Genomic DNA, 23529 nt, shown 5'->3' with positions numbered 1-23529 from the left:
GAAGTGGAAATCAATAGGAACCCCATGAGTAAATTAGGGATGAGGGACGGGCAATGGAGGGTAGGGTATAGGGGATGAGAACATAAAGATATGGGATGATAGACCTGGAACAGGGATGGCATGAGAAAGAAATGAAAGAGATACCATGATAGAGGGGGATATCATGGGGATAGAGAAACCTGGTGCTAGAGAAGTTGCCAGGAATCCCCAAGGATGACCCCAGGTTGGACTACTAGCAATAGTGGAGAGGGTGCCTGAACTGATCACCCCAGTGATCACACTGGTGAATACCCTAACTGTCATCACAGAGCTTTTCTCCAATGACTGATGGAAGCAGATACAGAGATCCACAACCAAACATCAGGCAGAGCTCCAGAAGTCCAGTCAAAGAGAGAGAAGAGGGATTCTATGAGGAAGTGCATTGGGATCCTGATGGGGAAACCTGCAGAGACAACCAAATCAAACTAGTGAGAACTCATGAAACTTGGATCAATGCCTGTGGATCCTGCATGGTCCTGGACTAGGCCCTCTGCATGGCAAGACAGTTGTGTAGCTTGATCTGTTTGCCCCCCTCCCAGTGGTAGGATCAGAATCCATCCCTGGATGAACAGGCTTTTTGGAGCCCACTACCTATGATGGGATATCTCGTGCAGCACTGAGACAGGGTGAAGGGCTTGGACTTGCCTCTACTGGATGTGCCTCCCCATGGGAGGCCCTTGCCTTCTTGTGGGGATAAGTGGGGGGTAGGTTTGGAGGAGGAGGCTTGGGGATCTTTGATTGGTCTACAAAATGAATGAAACATTTTCTTAATTAAAAAAAAAAGAAATTAGGAAGAAAAATGTTCCAATGGTTAAATAGGTAATACATTTTTAAAGGATATTTTAAATATAGAGAATTAATTAAAAGTTTTACAATCTGTGTGAGATTTGGCTGGAACATTAGGATACTTTGAAGTTTAAAGAGGAAAGTCACAGAATAAAAAAACAAAGTTTTCTATGAAGAATGCCTAGGTTGTACATAAGTGAGATTTCTGAGTTAAAATTTCTTTTAAATATAATAAAACATGTATTCACTACTAAATATTTTCATTGTGATATCTAATAACTTCTGGAGTTAGGAATACTTTTAGCATCTTGTATTGTTTGATTTTGTATTCAGCTTTTAAATATAAATTATATTAAATTTTAATGCTATGTTTATTATTATTGTAAAAATAATAGTATTTCCTTTAGTTTGTTTCAGAAAAGAATATTTCTAGAGATACCATGATGCATGAAGTATATATATGGATGCAATATTTTATTATTATTTTAATCACACAGAGAGATATTAAGAGAGAGAGAGAGAGAAGAGTCAGAGCTACAGAGAGAGAGAGAGAGAGAGAGAGCATTGTTTCAAATTCTTCAAATAAGTCAAAATGCCAATCAGTTAGCATTTGTGAAGAGCTCAGAAATGACAAGGGTTTTTTTATGCTTTGGGAGAAATGGGAGGTGGTGCTTTGTGGAGAATAGCTGGTAACTTGGAAAGCAGACTACAGTGAGATAGCTCAGCAAGCAGTACACCTGCTGCCAAGCGTCATTGGTTCCCAGAACGCACACAGTAAAAGAAAAGAATTGACTCCTCCAAGGTGATTTCTGAGCTACACACACATGCTACAGATACATGCATTAAAAAAATCCAGACTTTTAAAAATTCACGTATGATCATAATGAATACTTACTTAGATTTTCATACTAACATATTGTTGTTCTTTGAAAACATATCCTCCCAACATGAAAATGTATGGTTTATTTGTTTGTTTGTTTGTTTGCTTGCTTGCTTGTTTGTTTTGGTTTTTCAAGACAGAGTTTTTCTGTGTAGTTTTGGTGCCTGTCCTGGATCTCGCTCTGTAGACCAGGCTAGCTTTAAACTCACAAAGATCTGCCTGGTTCTGCCTCCTGAGTGCTGGGATTAAAAGCATGCACTACTGCTGTCCAGCTGAAAATGTATGTTTTTAAAAGACAAATTGCATTTTTAGAAGATCTGAAACAAAATCAGAACAACTTCTTCCATATTCCACATTTTCTGAATTTCCCATCTTCAATTACTTCCAAAACAAAGATTCAAATTCACTTTTATTAAATTGTATTAATTATTCCATTCCAGTATCACTATTAATACAGAGATGGTTTTTCCATGAACTATACACACTTTGGTTGCCAACTTATCATTTGAGAACTTTAAACTCTAACCCTCACTTTGTGCTCACTTTTATCGTTTATACACATTTCTTCAAGGCAAGGCTTGATATTTCTTCACTCATAATGTCTAATCAGGAAGGCTATTTACCTGGAGGTTTTTTCCCCACCTATTTATTCATTTCCTTATTTTTTAATTGAAAGTGAATTTTTTTTTCTCACATGAGCTATCCTACTTATGGTTTTCCCTTCCTCGACTCTGCCCAACTCCTCCCAACCTCCCCTGACACCGGCTCCCCTCACCTTTTTGTCTTTCATTAGAAAAAAACAGGTTTCTATTGGATTGTAATTGATATAATATAAAATAATATAAATAGACAGTAAGATAGAACAAAAACTAACATATAAGAACAGGAATAAACAAACAAAAAGAAGGAAAAGAGCACCAAAGAAGACACAAAATCCACATCCCCACGAATTTGCAGATTCAGGAATCCCATAAAAACACTAAACTGGAAGACATAATATGTACACAAAGGACCTGCAGAGTAAGGAGAGAGAAGAAGAAAACAATAGACAAATAAAATAAAAATAAAAGTAAATAAAAAATAATACAATTCAAATAAATAAAAGGGAAGAGCCAAGACATAACATTATGAGACAAGGGACGTCCAAAGAAGTAATTAAGTTTGTTTTCTTTTTGTCCTTTTGTGCTGGCCATGCAGCCTACCCTGAAGAGTAGTTTATTTCTCTAATGAGGGTCCCTTGGGGGAATCTAAACTTTTATTTGCAGATGGTTATCAGTTGGCCATAGGGTTAGGGTTGGGGACATGTATCCACTTTTCCTTTCTGCTCTAGGACACCATTTTTTGCAGACCTGTGCAGGCACAGTATATCTGCTGCTGTCTCAGTCTCAGTGAGTCCCTATGTGCATCAGTCATGTTGATTTAAGGGGCCCTGTTTTCTTGGTGTCTTCCATCCCCTCTGGCTCTTAGATTCATGTTACCTTCTCTTCTTTGGGGTTCCCGGAACCTGAAGGGAGGGATTTGATGGAGACATCCTATTTAGGGCTGAGTGTCCCAAGGTGTCTCCCTTTCTGCATAATGTCTGGTAGTGGGTCTTTGTATTTGTTCTTATGTGTTGAAGGAGGAAGCTTCTCTGATGATGGCTGTAGAAGGCAATGATCACATTTGTCTTTCTGGGTCTAAGTTACCTCACTAAGCATGATTTTTTTTTTGTAGGACCATCCGTTATCTGAGAATTTTATCATTTCATTTTTTTTTAAACAGCTGAGTAATACTCTATTTTGTTAATAGACTACATTTTCTTTTTCCTTTATTCTGTTAAGATGCATCTAGGTTAATCCCAGCACTCAGGAGGCAGAGCCAGGCAGATCTCTGTGAGTTCAAGGCCAGCCTGGGCTGCCAAGTGATTCCAGGAAAGGCACAAAGCTACACAAAAGAAACCCTGTCTCGAAAAACCAAAAAAAAAAAAAAAAGATGCATCTAGGTTGTTTGCATTTTTTAGCTATTATGACTAGGGAAGCAATGAACATGGCTGAGCAAGTGTCTCTTTGTTAGGACGAAGCAACATTTGGTATATGCCCAAGAATTGTATAAATGGATCTTGAGGTAGATTGATCTCAGTCTTCCTGATGATCCTCCACATGGATTTTCATAGTGGCTATACAAATTTGTACTCCCACCAGCAATGGACGGGCGTTGTCTTTACTCTACATCCTAGCCAGCATGAGCTATCACTTGTTTTATTGATCTTAGTCTTCCTGCATGGTGTGAGATGAAATCTCAAAATAGTTTTAATTTGTATGTCCCTGGAAACTAAGTATGCTGAACACATTTTTAGATGTTTCTCAGCCATTTGATTTTCCACTTTTGATAATTCTCTGTTTATATCTGTTATTCATATTTTAAATTGAGAATTTTTGTTGTGTTGTTGATATCTAGGTTTTTGGGTTCTTCATATGTTTCAGATATTAGCCCTCGACTGGATGTGTAGCTTTTAAAAAATTTTTTCCTGTTCTATAGGCTGCCACTTTGCCAGAATGGCAGTAGCCTTTGCCATGATGAAGCTTTTTAATTTTAAGAGATTTCATTTGTTAATTGTTGACCTTAGTGTTTATGCTAATGAAGCTCTGCTCAGAAAGTCTATTCCTGTGCCAGTGAGTCCAGGGGTATTCCTTACACCCTCTTCTATATGGTTCAGTGTATCTGATTTTAAGTTAAGATCTTTGATCCATTTGTCATTGAGTTTTGTGATAAGTATGGATGGCAGGGTGATACGAATAGCTCTATATGCATTCTATGTACACTCATCCAGTTGTTGAAGATGCTGTCATTCCACTGTGTGTTTCTAGGTATGTTGACATATGTCTGTGTCTTCAATTCAATCCTGCTGATGGAAGGAATGTGCCAGTACTATTCTGTCTTTATTACCATAGCTTTGGAGAGCAACTTGAAATTGGCAATGGTGACACCTCTTGCAGTTCTTTTATTATTATTTATTATTACTGAGGATTGTTTTAGATATCCTAGATTTTGTTTTGTTTTTCCATTTGAAGTTGTGAGTTGTCCTTTCAAGGTCTGTGAAGAACTATGTTGGAATTCTTATGAGGATTGCAATAAATCTGTATATTGCTTTTGGTAGGATGGCCATTTTCACTATATTAATCATACTGACCCATGAGCAAGGGAAATCTTTCCATCTTCTGATTTCTTCTTCAAAGTTTTAAAGTTTTTATCAAAGAAGTCTTTCACTCGCTTGGATAAAATTATCCCAATGGGATTTTATATTATTTGAGGGTATGCGAATGGTGTTTCTCTGATTTTTTCTCATTCTGTTTGTCATTTGTTTTGATTTTGTGAGTTAATTTTGTATGTATATACATTTATGAAAGTGTTTATCAGTGTTTCTCAGTGGAATTTATTAGGGTTACTTAAGTATACTATCGTGTAATCTGCAAATAAAGATATTTTGACTTCTTCCTTTCCTGTTTTTGTCACCTTGATCTTCTTCATTTGTTTAATATTCTAGCTAAAGAGTCCAATACTCTATTCAGTAGGTGTGGAGAGACCGGGCAACCTTGTCCTGCTCCTGTTTAGTAAATTACTTTGAATTTCTCTCCATTTAAATTGATGTTGGCTGTGGGATTTCTGTAAACTGTCTTTAATATAATTAGAGATGTCCATTGTAACCCTAATTAGTTGTCCTTGTGTTTGGGGCATAGATGTTTGTAGCTAGAGTTTTCTCTCCAGGTCTGGCCAAGCCCTGGCAGTCCAACAGCCCACTTATAAAATAAACACACAGATGCTCATATTATTTAAACTGTTTGGCCTAATGGCCCAAACTTCTTGTTATCTAGTTCTTATATCTTAATTTAACCCATTTCTGTTAATCTATAAGTTGCCACATGGCTTGTGGCATACCGGTATCTTTTTCATGTTATTTGTCATGGCAGCGGCTGGCAGCTCTTCCCTCTATGCCTTCTTGTTTTCTCCATTTTCCTCTTTGTTAGTCCCACCTATACTTTCTACTTGGCTACTGGCCAATCAGTGTTTTATTTATCAATCAGTCATCCACAGCACTTTTGTTGCCACGTTGGGTGCCAGATGTTAAGAATTTTACAGTGTCTTTTTGATGGATTTTTCCTTTGATGAGAATGTAGTTCCTCTTCCCCGTCTCTTTTCAGAATTAATGGATACCCCAGTTGAAGAGAATGTTAAATCAGAAAAAAATATTCAGGAAATCTGGAACACTACTAAAAGACCAAATCTAAGAATACTAGCAATAAAGAGAGAGAGAGAGAGAGAGAGAGAGAGAGAGAGAGAGAGAGAGAGAGAGAGAGAACCAAGCTCAATGGCCCTGAAAATAATTCAACAAAATCATAGAAGAAAATTTCCCTAACCTAAAGATGGAGATACCTATCAAAGTACAAAACACCAAATAGACTAGAGCAGAAAATGAATTCCCTTTGTCCCTTTGTGTTCACCACTCAAATTACATCCTAGCTGTTCAGGTCACAGTGTTCTTGTGTCTCTTCCCTCCTCTTTGTCTTCATTGAAGAATAGTTTGTCAAGGAGATGGCCAGGTTCTTGGACATTGTCTTCTAGTGTTAGCATCTTTTAAAAGACCCTTGATCAAATAAGCCCTTATGAAGACAAATTTTGTTGTATATAATGGCAATTGTGATAGTTGTCTCAGGGATTGGTGAGTTTTTTCATTGCCAATAACAAAGAATTGAATGATGGGAAAGGCAGAAGACAAAGACACCTTGAAAAGGAAAGCAACATCTTTATAAATTCAGAATGGGTGAAGTCTAAGGCTGAAAATCTATTCAAGGGAAGTTGATGGTTATTTTATAGGACCCTTTGGTACTCACATTTTGGCTGCTGGTCCTGTTTAGATACTCACCTACTTGCTCTCCCAATCTTTCTCCTCACAATATTTTTTGGCACAAGAAGCAGCCACCTCAGGCAGCTCACCTTTGTTTTCTGAGTCTACATATGTCCCTTTAACCCTCCTCCAGGTTGAAAAGGATCATGCATGTCTACAGAACTAACTAGGAAACAACCAGGAATGGGATATTTAATATCCCACTGTGTTACTTCTGTCTTTGCCAATGTATCTGAAAAGAAATTCATTTTTAGATATTAATTTACAATATTGTATATTCTGCCAAGAGGACTATAACATGGAGAGGCTAGAGGGCTAGATTGAGTAAAGAACTTACATTGTCTTTGGAGTTGCTAGGAAGGATGGAGGAAGAATTTCCTTTTCCTTGGGGAAACTCTAAGTTTTGTTGTTTGTTTTCTCTTAAGACTAAGTGAATGTACCTCAGCCAATTTATGGCGAATAATGATTGGGATTTATTGCAAGTAGGCTGATTTTATTATTAATCTAATGTTATTTCACAGCAATTGGTACAGTATTGATTAAGCAAATTGGGTGCTATTTTAACAATTTATATATAAGATTTGTACACTGTAATGACCAAAGGAAGGAAACATAATTTTGGAGATAATAAAAACAAAATGTCTAATTTCACCATTTTCTTTCCCTTAGTACCCTTTCTTCAAGCAATTGTTGTACTCTATTTTTTGAATATGTTTTTCTTGGTGTGTGGACGACATTTGAGCATATTTCCTTAAGAACATGGCCTCTGAAGATATGCCCACTCACATGTATATCCTTGTCTTCAGAATTTTTTTTTTCACGTTTCAAACTACCAGTGACAATAAGTCTGTAGGGTGCTCCTGGCATAGTTGTGCCAAATTTAACTTCTGTTAATGATTGGTTGTTCCCAGAGTTCTCCTGTCTCTCATGTTGTTGGTCATCATAAAACATCCTTCAGAATGTCATTAAATTGTCTTGAAATCTTAGACATTATCTTAGGCTAATTTGCTTAAATTGTGTGTGTGTGTGTGTGTGTGTGTGTGTGTGTGTGTGTGTGTGTGTGTGTGCATGACCATATGTATGTAGTTTTCAGCACAGGTCATATTAGCATGTCAGATCTCAGAACTGGAGTTCCATGAAGTTATGTGCTGCCTGCCAACATAGGATCTGAGGACTGGAATTGGATGCTTTTCAAGAATAATAGCAAGCTTTCACAACAGCTGAGTCATCTCCAGCCCCCAAAGCCTTAGACATTCAAATTTTTTTCTTTGCTGCTGATTACTTGGTTGTGATGAATTACTTATATTTATGTTTGCTTTTTTTATGTGTTTGGTATATGTGTGCCTGTGTATATGTGTATGTGTGTGGGAGTGTGTTTGTGAGTGCATGTGCACATGGCATGTAATGGTTAGAGATTGATACTGCATGTCTTCTTATATTGCCCTATAACATGTTTTTTTGAGTAAGTGACTTTCGCTGAAGCCAGTTATGCTGTTTGGGTTAGACTGGCTGGCTAGAGAGCCTCAAGTAGCATGCTTCTTCTCTCAAGCACTAGAGTTACAGATGTTTGTTACTGTACCTATATTTTATGTGAGTAGTTGGGATTTGAACCTGTGTAGGTATAAGGCCATTTTTAAAGTATTATGGCATATTGTTTAAAGTTCAGATTTGTGTTATTTTCTTTATTCTAATTTAACATGTGAATGATTCCTTTTATTAGTGGGATTTGTTGTCCATAATTGTGATGTCAGTCTAAGGTGTTTTTGCCAAGACAACCAGGAATATCAACAACTTGGGCAATTGTTTGGCCTAGCATTTTGGTTTGTGATTTTCTGATTGAGATACCGTGGATTTACTTTCCCAATCTGACTCTTGTTTGGCATTCTTTCTTCTCACAGAAGATCACCTCCAATAGTGGTTCCTAAATTTGGCTGCACATCGGAATAGCACATGGAGCTTTAAATAAGAATTAATGCCTACAGAGATTCTGATTTAACTAGTGACTAGAATGGCCTTGGAAAGCTTGTTTTCTTCCTGTCTTGTGATTTCTTAGTTTGTAAACATACAGGCAGCTCTAAAATGAAGCCAAGTTTGAGATTCGCCAATAGAATGATATTATTTGTTTGACTCTCTTCTCCAGTACCAAGTCCAGCATATTATCTGTGAGATATGGATACTATAAAGATGACTATTTTTACTCCCAAGGCTTTGGTTAGTGTCCAGTTCATAGCAATAAAACACAATAATACTCTTATCAGCGTGTTCAATTGATAGTCTGGTGTTCAATTAAGCACTTGTTACTCCAGCTTTGCTTTCCTTTCATGAAGTTATGAACCCTCTTCAATTTTTAATTGTCCCTGTAAATATATTTAACACTATGAAAACAATCTTGTTTATTTTATCAAAAATCTCTAGGTGCTTATACATGAAAGTGTGCCCATTGTTTCTTATTTAATCTTCATAAAGTTCAAATGGCCTTGCTAGTCTTCTAGTAGCACCTTGACTTATGTGTCAAGGCATATCTTGCTATTATTGCTATTTTACATGGGCAAATTTTTATTTTTTTAGGAGGTCAGTTGTTTTCAATCTGTGGGTCATGACCCCTTTTCAGTCACATATTAGATATTCTGCATATCAGATATTTATAGTAAGATTCATAACAGTAGCAAAACTACAGCTATGAAATAGCAATGAAATAATTTAATGGTTGGTGGTTACCACAATATGAGAAACTGTATTAAAGTGTCACAGCATTAGGAAAGTTGAGAACCAGTTCACTAGGTAGTATATTTCATGAGGTTCAAAAATTATGAAGTAAAGCGCTTACAAAGTCAAGTCATTGTTACTGTCCATGGCACATGGAGCATTAAACAGCCCAGACAACAAATAACTGTTGAACTAAATAGCTTTGTGTTTATTGATTTTGTTTGGAAAGTTGTGGTTGAAAGAGTTCAACTCGCCTAGCCTATATGAGCCATTTAAGAGGCTTAGGGACAGAACATTGCTCAGTGCCCCAAAATGCTTGCTGTGTAAATAGGGTAACCCAAATTTGGATCCTTAGCACCCACATTAAAGCTACAAGCAGCAGCAACAACCAAAACAAAATCAATCAACAAACAAGCAAACAACAACAGTAAAGAAACAATGCATGTCTGTAATAACAAGGTTAAAGGTCTGAGAGAGATAGGCCCAAGGGCTTTCTGTAGCTAGAGTTTTCCGGCCTTGCCCACAGTCAGGACAAATCTTTGTCACCTGCCAGTCCCACAGCCGCTCAGACCCAACCAAGTAAACACAGAGACTTATATTGCATACAAACTGTATGGTCGTGGCGGGCTTCTTGCTAACTGTTCTTTTATCTTAAATTAACCCATTTCTATAAATCTATACCTTGCCACGTGGCTGGTGGCTTACCAGCATCTTCACATGCTGCTTGTCCTGGCGGTGGCTGCAGTGTCTCCCCTCCTTCTTCCTGTTTCCCCAATTCTCCTCTCTCTTTGTCCTGCCTATACTTCCTGCCTGGTCACTGGCCATCAGTGTTTTATTTATATAGAGTGGTATCCACAGCAGCTTTCTGTGTACCTAATCAGTAATATCAATGGGTGAGTTAGAGACAATGTCAGAAAAAATAAGGCAGAAAAGTGATTGAAGTAGGTATCTGGACTTCTGATTTTCATACACACCCTCTTCATATGCACATGCTGTACACACACACACACACACACACACACACACACACACACACACAGACGAAGTTAGAATTTTCTGTCCTAATAAGCCATCACCACATGTAGCTTTTAAACTTAATATTAATTCCTTACTAAGTGTTAGTACCTCAATTACATTATTCATATTTACATTATCCAATACGTGGCTAATGTATTGAATATCTAACAGCGGGTATATCTGTGCATCATTGTAGAAAGTTCTGCTGTAGAGGTCAGTTAAGAATATTTTTTAAATGATTCCTTTTTATTTTTTTACACGCATTTGGTGTTTTGCCTGCATGTATGCCTGTATGAGGATGTCAGGTCCCCTGGAACTGGAGTTACAGACAGTTATGAGCTGCCATTAGGGTGCTGGGAATTAAACCTGGGTCATCTGGAAGAACAGCCAGTGTCCTTAACTTCTGAGCCATCACTACAGCCCCTGTAAGAATCTTTTTTATGGAAATCAACTCAATTTTTTTTCTTGGTAAAGTATCTTCAATGATATTGTTAATTTTCCAGTTTCAATTTGGAAATAAATTTTGATTACATGATTTAATACAGGTGTCAGCTTATTTCAAATACAAACGCAAAATCTAAAGTTTTCAATAATTGTTAGTAGCAGAAATTTATTCCATAGCCATATGATTTGAACATTTGGTCCCCAGTTTCGATGCTGCTTTAAAGGCTGTACAGCCTTTGGAGGATAAGAATGAGCAAAAAATAATAATAATAATCCTATAGGTTTGTCTTTAAGATTATTGCAGGCTATAGATCTGGCTTGTAGTCTTAGATCCTTAGTCACCTCTTTAAATGAGTGAGGATAAAGGCTCAGAGATGATGAAGTAGCATGTGAGTTCTATGGGAAAGCACATCAAATTTAAAAAATAAGTAGAAAGGGAGGAAGGAAGGAAGGAAGGAAGGAAGGAAGGAAGGAAGGAAGGAAGGAGAGAAGGAAGAAGAGAAGGGAAACAGGGAGGGAGAGAGGTGAGAGGAGAGAGAGAGAGAGAGAGAGAGAGAGAGAGAGAGAGAGAGAGAGAGAGAGAGAGAGAGAAACCATAAGTTAATCACTAATCTAAAAATGAAAGGGGAAATTGGGGAGTCTGAATTTAATATTTGCCTCTGTTAAGTCCACTGACCACTTTAATCTTGCATGTACTTCTTCCTAAGGATGTAAGTAAAAAGCATTAAAAATCTATACTGTTCACCAACACTCTCACCACATCCACACTGCCACCTTACCTTGTCATCTCTGCTATGATGGAATAACATCTATTGTGATGGAAAGACATCTCTTGAAGCCCTCACCCAAAATAAAGCTCACTTCCTATAAGTTGTTTTTCTTGGGTATTATGGTCACAGCAATACAAAAGCCAACTTACCCAACCTTAGAAAGCATGTTGTTGAACTTTCTTATTTCACAGTTGAGCAAGCCAAGAGTCGGAGGCTTGAGCAGCTTGCCAATTCCACACTGCTGGTTTAAATTAGGAGCAGGAGATTGTTAACTGACAGAAACTAATCCAAAGTTAGACCCTCTGCTCAACAGACCAATCCGCAAGCAGTGGGTCTACTAAGATGCACAACTACTAACACTAGTTGCTAAGGCACAGAGGGTCTGAATATGTGCTCCAAAAGTCCAGCATGATTATTTACTTGTGGTTGGTTCAGGAAATATTAAAAATAAGTGACAGCCAGAGGAATCTCTGTAGGCATGCGTACATAGAAGGATCCCCAGGGATCGCTGCCTTCGATTAGCTCTATATTTCCAGACTTGGATCTCAGACAGTGCTGGTGTGCTATTTAACACTGAAATAAATCAGTGTTCCTTTCTTTCTAGTTTTTCAGCCCTCCACAGCCTCTGTGGACTGACACTGCCCGGGATGTTTATATTCCATTCCAAATGAACAAGCTTTTACACAGCCCATAGTTATGAGAATGTCTTAGGATATTTGTAGGGCTATCCATCAAGCAGGGGAGACCAATTCTGCTTTGTAATTATTATCATAGAAATTCAGGTGAATGTCAGAATGGAGCCTAAAAATGCACTCCTGAGGAACACTTTCTTCAATTATCTGAGACTTACTAAAATCCATTTCTTTTGGAATTCATATTTTTTACGAACTTTACTTCTCAGTGATTTGCGTGGAAACCCTTTCTTTCAGAGTTCTTTAATTTAACAGGTGTAATATACATACATTTATGCAAATGTATTTCTCACTTGAAACAGAAAATAGAAATACAGACTAGCTCTATTCATCAATAAGAAAATATTCAGAACTTTGTTAGACTCAAAGTCTAGTGACTGATATTTGAAATTTTGTACTTTATATCAAAGAGTTGGCAGTCATACATTCAGCAAACTAAAGCTTAGATTAAATATGAGTAAATTTTAATTGTTTTTGCATGTAAGACAGTCTTAACTTTGGGTGTTATAAGATTCAAAATCTCCTTTGGAAATAACTATGCTCTGAGGGATGTTGCAGGGTCAAGGCAATCAGATATATCTCCTCTTTCTCTCTCTCTCTTCTATATTGATTATGATTATGACAGATGATAGGCACTTTTCTTTATAATAGGTTGAAAATATTCTGCTGCATCTCTAACATTTAGCATAAAGTAACTGGTTAAGGACAGCATGCCATGGTATCATTACCACACCAATTCATCTTCCTTAATAAAATTTTAAGCAATGCAGAGCAGAAATAATTGTTTGAACTATGTGCTTAAATCAATTCTCTCAAATTGATTGAAGACACATAGGACTCTTAGCTGAGCAAGAGATGCATGCATTGCATGAAGAAACACATTAAATTTCTAAAATAAAGAGGAAAGAAGGAAGGAAGAAAGAAAAGGAGCAAGAACAGAAGGAAAAAGAAGGAGAGAGAGGGGAACATGAGGTAGTTATGTGTTAATGATTTTATGATAAGGTAAAAGGAGACATTGGAAGAATCTATTTGCTACTTTCCTTTGTTAAATTTACTGCTAATTTTATTTTTGCATATATCTATGTAGAATAATACAATTAAAAAGTTTTCAGGATGAATACTATTTAGTCATAAAATTATGCTACCATTTGCAATTGTAGAGAGACTTAGAAATCACTATAAGAAATGAAACAATGCAGCCAAGAAAGACAAAGCCCACATAATCTTGCTTATGTGTGGAGGCTGAAACAGTTTATCTCAGAAAAATAACAGAAATTGGATCGTCACCTCACACACCACTGAAAACTTAATTAGAGGTGGATCAGTAAAATATATATATATATATATATATATATATATATATATATATATATATATATAACCAAATTATACTTCTAGCAGGACAAAATCCAGGCATACATCTTTATGATTATGGATTTGGCAAGAAATTCTTAAATGTGACACTGATACCCAAGTAAAAAACAGACTAATGGACTTCTTTAAAATAAAACATTTTGTATCAATACAAAGAGTGGGTGGGTGGTCCTTGTGGTAGTTGACACCTGCAGTCCAGAACATGGGAGACTGAGATAGAAGGGTAATAAATTCATGGAAAGCCTAGATTATATAATGAGTTTGAGAGAAGCGTGTGTAGAACACATAGAAAAGACTTGGAAAAATATGTAAAGACTTTCCCTTTATCTGTGGTTTGCCACATTGCAGGAACGGCAGTGTCCTTCTCTGCACTGCTTTTTAACTTCATGAAGTCTCATTTATGAACTGTTGACCTTAGTGCCTGTTCTATTGGCATCCTGTTTAGAAATTAAACACACAACTAAACTGTGAATAAAAATATTCATATCACCTAATGAAGAGAATACAAAATATAACATTACTCAATAACAAAAATATTTAAATAGTGGACAAATAGATTATATGGACATTTATCTTAAGAATATACACAAATGATTAATATGATAAATAAGGCCAAATAATATATTCAAGATCATTACTCGGTGGGGAAATATAATTCAAAATACTACAAAACAGAGCTCCCAAAGAACAACAAGAAGAAAGAAAGTGAAAACACCAATAGTTTGTAAATTGCTAGTGGGATGTAGTCCGTGACTCAGCATATGTGGGAAACAGGTGGTTACTCAAAAAGTCAAATGCAAAATTAATTAATGACACACTGGTTTCACAACTAGGGAATTAACAAAAGAACTGAGAACAGCATTAATGCAAATTCACATGTAGAATGATTTTAGTGTGATGACATTCAATCCAAAATTGTGTGTGTGTGTGTGTGTGTGTGTGTGTGTGTGTGTGTGTATGTGTGTGTGTGTGTGTGTGTGTGTGTGTGTGTGTGTGTGTGTATCACTCAATGCTTAAGAGCATTGGCTGCTCTTTCAGAGAACACATATGATGACTCACAATCTTCTGTAACTCCAGTGCCAGGGGACTTCCTGACCTCTCCTGGCCTCCACAGTCACCAGGTATATGCATGATACACAGTCATAAATACAGGCAAAGCACCCATACACCTAAGATAAAAATAAAAATTAATAAAAAGCCAAAACTTCCAACACCATAAGCAAGCATAAATAAAATGCTTTATTAATTCAAACAATATTAACACAATTCATCTGTAAGGTAAAATAATATACTGATGAAAAAGAGATGATTTAACTGCAAAAACACTGCAGAATGAAAGAGTCTGAATACAAAAGGTTGCATATCGTATGATTCTGGAAAATTTCTAGAACACAGAGTTGATGCAAATGACTGACTGCTTCAGGCTAGAGACAAGTAGACACAGGGTAGGGAGCATAAAGGCTAAAAGCATCCCTTGGAGGAGATAAATGACCTGGAGCAAGGCTGTGGTTGCCTAGCATTGTGATGATGTTATAAGCTCTATCATTGTTCATGAATTTAAATGATTAATTTTGCGTGATGTGAAAATCACCCCATAGTGAAAAAAATTTAAAAAGGAATGAAAGTGTATGCCATGTGTATTCATTAATCCAAGGCTTTTGATTTGCAAGGTGATTTTTAAACATGTTTGACCTTTGAAGAATAACTGCATCACTTTGTTCTTACCTGTGCAGTCACCGTATCTCTTTGGTTTGGTATTGCTTTCAGACATCAGCAGATTAATTCTACTGTAAACCAACAGAAAGGGGAGGGCTGGCAGCACAAATGGGACTAGACGAAGGTTTGTGTGCTGCACTTACCAACATGGCAAGGAGCAAAGGAGAACTGTTGCTCCTTCCTACAGTGTATGGTGTGTTAAACCTGTGTCCGTCGAAAGGTAGGGTCGCCAAATGTAACGAAGGAAGCCTTCCCTCTCTCAGAACGATAGACACTTTGAGTAGGCAAGTCTGTGATATGGAACAATGCTCAGAAGGTTGTGAAATGTTGTAGAGCAGTTAGCAGAATCTCCAGGTTCTATACTCGGTCAACAGTAGAGATCAACCAAAATCTCCCAACTGCAAAACGTCCCTTGGAAGAAGGAGACATAGGACTGACTCACACATAGAACTATCTAGAAGTAAATCCTTGCAGATTTAAATGAAGTTTTTTTTTTAATGATTGATGGAATATAAATTTTTATTTGCATCTAAATTGCCAAATTGCAGCAAAAAGTTAAAAAGGAGGCTATAGTTATAATTCTTTCAAAAATAATCTTTGTTATAATCCATGTAAACGGTTTCTTTTTCCAAAAAAAAAAAAATAGCAGGGTAATTATTTTGGGAATTTTCATTAGTTTTGGCTTTGTTTTCTTAACATTTCTCTTTCGGTCTTCCAGATTACTTTGAAAACATTTGTTTAAGTTAGAATAAAGAATAAAAATCTAGCAGTCAATACTGTTAGATCAAAGCAAGTATCTTTTTTCTTTGGCCTAGTTTGGTTATTATCCTGTGTTAATACTGAACTAATTTTTATGTCACTCATTCTAATCAGGCATTCATTTGCAAGAATATAATATGAGACAAAATTTAGTGAGACTGTTTCATGTTCTTAATACAGGGATAACAAATTGATAGCCTACAATCTCCATTTGGCACGCAGATACACCCTGAGTTACTGTCCAGTGAATGCTGTGTTTTTATTGTAAATATTTTAAATATACTATATATTAAAACTCATTCAGCTTCATCAAATAATTTTTAAGGGTATCTGGAGAGATGGCTCTGGGCTTAAGAATGCATACTCAGATCCTAGCACCTACAGCAGGAATGCTCACAGTCCACCTCTAACTCCAGATCCAGGGGGTATGACAAATTCTCCTGGACTCTGCAGGATCCCCACTGCATACACATCATTGAAAATGACACTCCTGTGAGTGTGTTTTCTCTACTATTTGCCACTCCTGCCTTCGGACATGGCTAAGCAGGTGCAACTTTCGTCTTATGTTATCAGATGATCTGTATTGCACCCACCTTGGGACACCTAGCACCAATCTCTCTATCTCCTCGACACTTTTGTAGTCATTTGCCCCTTTGTTTTCACACTTGCTGAAATAGAATAGTTAGTGTGCATACTTAAATGTATTGAATAAAAGAATTCTTTCAGGGTAGCTTTATAATGTTACTGCTTGATGGTGAAAATATTCTGCTTCAAGAAAGAAAATTTCAGACATACATTGAAATTCTTCCATTTTATTGTTTGAATCATCTTGTTTCTTAATTAAAATATAAGCAGCAAAACTCTATAATTTTAGCTGTGTAGTAAGTATCGTCTGGCTAACTTAAAATACATTTTTTCCCTTCCATTATTCACTTAAAGGATGCTGTGTTCTTCCATAGCAGGATACCAGGGAAGCACGTGCTGGTACCAGAAAGGCTTGATGGTGGAGCAGAAGCTCCCAGGCTGTAACAGAAGACAGATGTTATACAGCATCAATTAAAAAATATACCTCGGCAGGAGATTCTAAGAAACTGTTCCTTCAATAAGCAGAATTACTCCCATGGAGAGTTATTTATTTTGATCTGTTCTAAACTTGTCTGGTAAAGTCGGGCAATCCCTTCTGATTGTTTAAAAATACATGAATGGATGCACATAGGGAATGACTAATAAAAGCCATATTACCCAGATGGTGATAAGCAGAAGATTAAATCAGTCCCAGAAACAGGATCAAGAGCCACAACAGTACCAACTAAAAATTCCTCCCTTTTACTCATACTTCCTGGAGGGTTTTACTTGAATTGTGCTTTAGTTTTTCATCTGGAAGCAGATAAATAGAATGACATCCTAAACATAAAGTTTCTAAAAATACCAATGAGTAAGTTGATTTCTAAAACCAAAGGGCATTTGCATATCCTGAGCTATCACCTTTTTGAATCTAGTATACTCATGCTGTGGGGCTCTTTCATTTTTCTACTCCTTATTCTTCTATGTTTTCTGTTTTTTTCTCATTTTAATTGCCTTATTTTATTTTTCTAAACTATTGATTTTGTGTGTGTGTGTGTGTGTGTGTGTGTGTGTGTGTGTGTGTGTGTGTGTTGTGGACAAATATTTTCCATGGCACACATGTGGAGGTCAGAGGACAGCTTTCTGGAGTTTTTTCTCATCTTCCACCTTGTTGATGTAGGGTCTCCTTTGTTTCCTTTTTAAAAGTCTTTATTAATCAAGTTTGTTCTTTGGCAATTTCCCACATGTATGTAGAACATTGGTTACTCTCTCCCACACCCCCTTTTGCCTTCCTCCATCCCTTTTACCCTATTTCTTCCTACAGAATACTTCCCCACACTCATGTCTCTCTGGTGTATTTGGGACCCAGCAATTTTACTGAAGACAGCATATATGACCACAGTTTTCAGAGCTAGTCTTTGGAACTTGGTGAGCTAACCCTAGGTGCACAGCTAGAGGTAATGACTGCCTTTCCATAAGAATTCTTAAGCAGCCAACAGTTCATTAGGGAGAGAAAGGGCCTCATGAACCTCTTCCTAATCTACAACTAGCTATCCTGTCCACAGTTCCCATCTTCTGCATGCCCAGTGAGGGCAACTGTGGCTACTGAGAGCTCATGTTTGCAATGGCTCTGCCATGTCCTGACGGCCACATCATGTAGATTCTTCCATATTCTGGCTCTTCTATTATTTACTCTCTATCTTCAGTATTGTTTTATGGGCCTTAGGGAAAGCACACATGACCTGTTTAGTACAGAGCACTCAAATATCCTTATTTCTAAGCATCCTCAGCACCCAAACATCTCTGCATTGATTGCTGTTCACTGCAAATAGGGTTCTCTAATTTATGATGAAAATAGACTTTGTCTATGACTTTAAATGTAAATATCTTAATGATATTGATGCCATGTCGATTTAGCTGAATAATAGTAATAAGTTCCCTGTGAGGGCCTATGGCTGACTTAGTCATGAACATGTGACTTAGTTTACAGTGCCAGGCGTGCATGTGCATTCCCTCCTGTGGAGTGAACCCAATCAATCCAATTCATAAGCTGTTGACAATCCCCATAAAGGTCATAATGCTATTTCACCCCTGGGGCATTTTGCATGGAACATGGGCATTGTAGTTCCCCTTGTTTAAAATTGAATAAAATCATTGATACCTTTTCTCTCCAACTTTGAGTTTTCTGATACTCTGAAAAGCAGCTGTCAGAGAGGAAGTTTCTATCCCAGTTCCAGCTTGGCTTCTCTGTATCACACAACTAAAGCAGTTGGTGTCTTCAACAGATATGTTGCTACCATCCAGTTGTATATGTAATCTATAGAAAACTATGGAACCAGAGAGTTACTATCTGAGGATGCCTTATGGTAGGGGTTGGAGTAGAACACAGTTGATTTGAAAGCTAGGTATACTGGAGGTGGAAAGGTCTAAGTAGAGGTCCTGTGAGGGAAGAACATGAAGGCAGAGCTTAAGATCAACTGAAGTGAAGGAAGGGGAGAAACATGGAAATGAATTTCTTTATATGGCAGTTAAAATATATGTTTAAAAAAGAAAAAGTGTTAGAAGAGGGACATGCTGCATGGCTTGAGAATGCTGCTTTTGGGAGCCTGTGTTTAGCTAATGAAAGTTTCAGTGCCAGGTGTGGAGTACCTCCTTAGGCATGTTTAGTCAGACAGGTCCAAGAGAGTTCTCTAGATCCAGTTTCTTCTACTGGCTCACAAGCTTCTAGGTGATCCCACTGCCTCTGCTTTGATCTCTCTGCAGGAATACTGGGATGACAGGTATGTGATTTTCATATGGGTTCTGGAGTGTGACCCCAGTCATTAGGGCCATCTCCCTAAGTTCTTCATTCTCTGTTTAATATGGCTTCTTACTTTCACTCTTTCATTATAGTATAAATTAGCCACTTTCATATGAAATAGAGCCTGGCAATAGATAACCTTTCTTTGCAACAGAAAGAGTTCCCTAGCTGATGGACATTGACAGTGTGAAGGGCATATCTGATGCTGGAAGTTTCTTGTTCAACATTGACCACCCCATTATTTATTTGCTCCGGCAGCCCTCTCCCATCCCAAGCACAACTTGCCCTCCTGATCCTTTGCACCTTTTCTACCATCTGTCCTATATCTGTTTCCTTTCATTTATTGGGAGACATAGACATTCTATACAAAGGAAATCTTAAACCATTCTTCTGTAAAGTTCCATTGATCAATCTAAGTCCAAATACTTCACCGTGTATGCACCACTGCTGCATAACAATATATTAATATATATCAATATTATATACTTTATACTTCAGTACTTAAAATAGCCTAATAGGCTTTTCCTTCTTTGGACTTTTCAATTGTTACTTTTGAGATTAGTTTGGAAATTAATATTTAATTATATAATTTCCCCCTTCCCTTTCTTACCCCCAATTCATGTGCTCTTTCTCAAAATCATGAACTCTTTTCATTTTATTATTGTTATATATAAACACATATGTGCGTGTTTAAACACATATATAATTATGTATATTTCCAAATACATAATTACAACCTGATTTGTACATAAAATGCTACTTCTTTGTATATGTTTTCACGGTTTCAGGGTTGACCATTTTGTTATAGATAACCAATTGGTTGGCTTTTCCCTGGGGAAAACCTATACCCGTGATGCTTATTCATCATAGCTTTGTAAAGAAAACCTGAACAGGGTCCATACCATTAGACATTCTAACACATAGTGGATACTCTCCCAGTTCCCCGACCCCAGACAAAGAACTACAAGTAACTAAAGAATGTTGAGAGCAGAAGTTGCTTTTTTCAATTTTGGGACCATTTCAAATTCTCATGAACAATCAAAATTACTAACTAACTGTCTGAATAACAATTACCATGAACTACATATGAATACATGTGTGAATGAAATTTTCAAATGAATAGGCAAGTTGATAATGTATCTACCATAAAATCCATTTAATTTTTCCAAAATTTTTAAACTGTATCTGCGACTTGTTTTGTGGTATTTTGACTGAAAACAGAATTTAGACCAGCTTTATGAAACAGGATCTCTGCCACAGAAACAGGCTTTACCAACTGAGCCTTATCCTCAGTTCTTCTCATCCTCCTTCTCTCTCCTTCCTCCCTCCCATATTCCTTCCTTCCTTCCTTTTTTCTTCCCTTCCTTCCTCATTCCTTCCTTCTTTCTTTCCTTCCTTCCTTCCTTCCTTCCTTCCTTCCTTCCTTCCTTCCTTCCTTCCTTCATCTATCATCCCACATTTTCTTTAAACTTTTTGATACAGACTAACTATATAATCCCAGATGATGTGGAGCTTGTTATTTAGAACAAAAGGAGTTCCACTTGCCTCTACATCATATCTGCTGGGCTTAAAAGTAGATGCCACTACACCTGGCTCCAGATACTTTTCTTTAATTTGATTAATTGAACTCTTACTTCGTTTATAATACAATTGATGCTTAGTGCTATTTATTTTTATGTAACTATACTACTTTTCTTTTCAAAAAATTTGAATAACTAACTGAGTTCATTTTTAGTTGGAAGGTTATGAATTGCAAAAAGTCATTTACTGAGAATGAAAATAAAGGTGTTATTATGGGATCAGTCCATCTTTTCAATCCTGACTTTTATTTTAAATGTGAACCATCTGATTTTTCATTAAGGCAAGGGAAAAGGAATGTCTGTGTTTAACTGTGTGTACAGTTTTTATAGCTGTCACTTAACAAGTTGGAAATGTTTTCATGCAGTTCAGTTTTAGGAAACTTTTGACCTTTTTAGATTTTATTTTATTTTCAATATTTTTTTTTGTTCAAAATGCCAGGAACCATCAAGCCACTAGTCTTGAAGGAAAAGGTCATCTCAAAGAAGAAAGTTAGTCCTGGGTTGAGTGACAGTGTTTTTCTGTTGTCTAATCTGAGGTGTCAGGCACTAATTGCTGAGTGACTGAATGCCCACTTATGGTATGCACTGGTCCTGGAAGCACATGGATGCTCCAGGAACTTCTGCAGCTTTTTAAAACACAAACTTGGTGATGTTATAAATGGTAAAGTATAACTGTTAGGAGAAATATTATTTTCACGTCTTCAAGTTTTCACATGTTTCTCTGAGATCTAGGAATGTATTTGCTTTAATATAGTTAATCAGTGGTATTCATGAGCACGTTGGAGGGATAATTCTCAGCTAATTGTTGAGAAGGACGAGACATTTGCTTAAGCAATAATTTACTCTTGCCAGGATATCTATATCTCTATCTCATAATAATTAGAGGACAGAATAAAGACAAAATAACATAGGGTTTTTCAACAAAATAGATCACATTGAAGGCTTTTCTTAAAAGCCAACTGTAGCTAGAGTTTTCCTGCCTTGCCCACAGTCAGGACAAATCTCTGTCACCCGCCAGTCCCACAGCCGCTCAGACCCAACCAAGTAAACACAGAGACTTATATTGCTTACAAACTGTATGGCTGTGGCAGGCTTCTTGTTAACTGTTCTTATATCTTAAAGTAACGCATTTCTACAAATCTATACCTTGCCATGTGGCTCGTGGCTTACCAGCATCTTCACATGCTGCTTGTCCTGGCAGTGGCTGGCAGCACCTCCTTCTGCCTTCCTGTTCTTTTATTTCTCCTCTGTTAGTCCCGCCTATACTTCCTGCCTAGCCACGACCAATCAGGTTTTATTTATTGACCAATCAGAGCAACTTGACATACAGACCATCCCCCAGTACAGCCAAGTGCAGACCATCTCAGACACCTGCACTCAGGCCCATCGTCCTAATCACCCTCTATGCAAACCTGCTGGGTAACGCCACAAGGAACCCAAGAAGGGCTCCCACAGGACATACATTAACATCCCACAGCAGCCAACTTTAAGAGCAAATGAGATTACACTAAATAGACATCATGAAAATGTAATAATTACTGTAAGATACTACATGCATGAAGGACTATATAACCTGTTAAAGAACAGTTTTGGTTTTTAGAAGAAAGACAGAGGCAGAATGAAGCTGGAGTTATGCTCCTTGTTCAGGGACTAAGGCCAATTCTGACAAAGTCACCATCTGCATGTCTCATCTCTAGAGCATTTCCTACTGTAACCAAAGATTATTGTATTCAGATTGTAAGATGTAGCTTATGATCTAACTGTTGAAATCAGGTATTTAAATAATCTATGATTTATAATAATAGACTATTCACTACCCTACTAGTTCCATGATGCTATACTGAGAAATTATCTCAGTGTCTGAGGACATTGTTTTGGGCAATAAACAAAACCTGTTAGTTCTAGAGAGAATTAGGGTCTTAGCATACTATCCATTGTGTTACTCAGCACAGACCTTTAAGGGTTTTAAATAAACCTTTAAATTTCTGATAAATTTCCAAGGTGAAAGGGAACTAAAGCTTTTGTTTTTAAAAGTTTCATAAATGAGTATAACTCTGTAAAAGAAAAAGTCCCACAATTTCATCCCTGAGTTTTTGTGTTTATAAGTATGTTCTCAACTCTCAATTATTAAAGTCCAGAGAAAGGGGCATTTTTTGAAATTGAAGGCTTAGCAGCAAACTAAAGTGTCTAAAGCACAAATTACTTAATTCTGAAGTCTGAAAATACTCTAATGGGAACAAACAAATAATAATGATATGTTATATACAGCACTGAAATTACAATGAGTTTTTAACATCAGGAAAATCAAACTCAATTTATTTTATTTTTGATCTGTGTACATGTGGAATTAATCTGTGTAAAATAGCAGCGAATTTTACACTTTTTTATTTTGTAAAAAAATATTCTTTTATTTGTATTTAGTTTATAAAGGTATGTGTGCATGTGAACATGAGTACAGGTACCTGCAGAAGTCAGAAGAGGTCATTAGATCCTGTGGAGCTGCACGAACAGGTAATGGGA

Source organism: Peromyscus maniculatus, chromosome 3 (genome assembly GCF_049852395.1).
Source record: "Peromyscus maniculatus bairdii isolate BWxNUB_F1_BW_parent chromosome 3, HU_Pman_BW_mat_3.1, whole genome shotgun sequence".
NCBI classification, from domain to species: Eukaryota; Metazoa; Chordata; class Mammalia; order Rodentia; family Cricetidae; genus Peromyscus; species Peromyscus maniculatus.
Note: the sequence above shows the minus strand (reverse complement) of the source record.